Source organism: Octodon degus, unplaced genomic scaffold, assembly GCF_000260255.1.
Source record: "Octodon degus isolate 3935 unplaced genomic scaffold, OctDeg1.0 scaffold00286, whole genome shotgun sequence".
NCBI classification, from domain to species: Eukaryota; Metazoa; Chordata; class Mammalia; order Rodentia; family Octodontidae; genus Octodon; species Octodon degus.
This window is the reverse complement of record NW_004524862.1, coordinates 186,694-188,877: the sequence shown is the minus strand read 5'-3', so window position 1 is coordinate 188,877 and position 2,184 is coordinate 186,694.

The following is a 2,184-nucleotide window of genomic DNA, read 5'->3' as shown; positions in this document are numbered from 1 at the left end:
AGAGAGAGAGAGAGAGAGAGAGAGAGAGAGAGAGAGAGAGAGAGAGAGGGAGAGAGAGAGAGAGAGAGAGAGAGAGAGAGAGAGAGAGAGAGAGAGAGAGAGAGAGAGAGAGAGGTGGCAAGAGGTAACTGTGATGAACTAGCCTAACTAGAAGACTCCAGGTACATCAAGGGGAGGTGACCAGACAGAACTTAAGGGAACTAACTTAAATACAAATTCCCAATTTAATATCTGCTTAGCTGTACAGTCATAATGTTTGCTCTTATGGTTTAAAATATAAACCCATTAGTTACAAAGTTTGTCAATTACTAAAGCCCACTACCCATTATTAATGTTGTTAATTGTAGTACTGCAAGTAGAAAACTATATCTGCCTTAACCAATGATCTCTACTGAGTAATAATATCAGAAGGCTCTTGGGTAATAATAGCACCAAAGCTCTACACTAAAGGTCAGAGGTCAGTGCCAAACAGAAACCAATATCTCACTCTCAATCAATAGAGAGGGCAAATTCTTGGGACACACACAAAACAAGAATCTTTGACACAGAAAAGATACCTAAAGAACACACTCTATATAGAGAGGCTCTGGTCATAATGATATAGCTCAATGCTATCAAAGTTTCACACAAAAAAATCACAGAAATCAAAATAAAGAGTTTTCTCTGAAATATAAAATGACAAAGAGAAGGAGCAAAATGCATCCTCATGACTGAGCCCACACAGAACAAATGCAGGAGACACTAGCATAGAAGAAATTGGAAGTCACACACCTGAAATCTCTGAAGTAATAGTGTCTGAAGTAAAAAACAAGTACAGAAAGTTATAGAAGAAATCAGATCAGAAATAATCTCTCAAGTAAAATAAGAAATGATAACTATAATGAAAGAATTACTAAACAATTTCTAAAGAAGACACTGATAAAAATTGAGGAGAATAAAAAATGATGGAAATTTTGAATGAGCGATATAGAAAAGAAATAGAATGCATGAAACAGATTCAAAGAGATATTAAAGAGATGAAAAACTCAATTAAAAATTAGCCAAATGGTCTGAATGAAAGTGAAGATAGACTTTCAGGCCTTGAAGATACTCTTGCACCTACTGAATAGATAAGGAAAAATCTCTTAAAAACAACTAGGATCTAGGAAATAATACTTGAATAGCTGCAAGATGAACAATGTGAGACTAATAGGCATCAATGAGAAAGAAGGAGTCAATACAAATGATATAAAAAGAATATTGGCAGAAGTAATAACAAAAACTTCCCAAATATGGGGAAACAATCTGACATTCAGTAACCAAACCTATAGAACTCCAAATTACATTAACCTAATTAAAATCACACCCAGACATATAATAATCAAGATCCCAGAAATTCAGCATAAGAACAATATACGTAAAACCATTAGAGAAAGGAACAGATCACATTTAAAGAAAAACCCATCAGAATAATGGCAGATTTCTTTTCACAAATCATCAAGTCAAGAAAAGCATGAAGCAACATACTACAAGTTTTCTTGTACTACTTGTTTTCTTGCAAGAAAATAAATTGCAACCCAGACTGATATACCCTGAAAAACTCTCTTTCAAGGTCAATGGAGAAGTGAAATACTTCCATGACAAAGAACAACTAAAGAATTTCCTGATGACAAAGCCAACTCTACACAATCTATTAAAATATATTTTAGAGAGGGACCAAAATGACCACAACTCCACAAATGAGAATGGAAAGAACTCAGCAAATAGGGCAAACAAACACAGGACAAAAAGAGGTATGCACCAACAGGTAAATAACATGTCAACCATATGGCAACACATATCAGTTATAACCATCAATGTAAATGGACTCAATTCACCAATCAAAAGAATAGATTGAAAGTGAATTAGGAAGCAAAATCCAACAATATGCTACATACAAGAAACACACTTAACTCATTAAGAAATTCATAGGCTGAAAGTCAAAAGATGTAAAACAATACTACATACCCCAGGACATCAGAAAAAAGTAGGGATGGGGCTGGTGAGATGGCTCAGTGGTCTAAAGCACCTACTTGAAACAAGCTTGGCAAAGCACAGGGACTGCAGTTCGATCCCCCAGCACCACATGCCAGCCAGCCCTGCCCCCAGGTGGGCTGAGCTGGTCACACACACACACACACACACACACACACACACACACACACA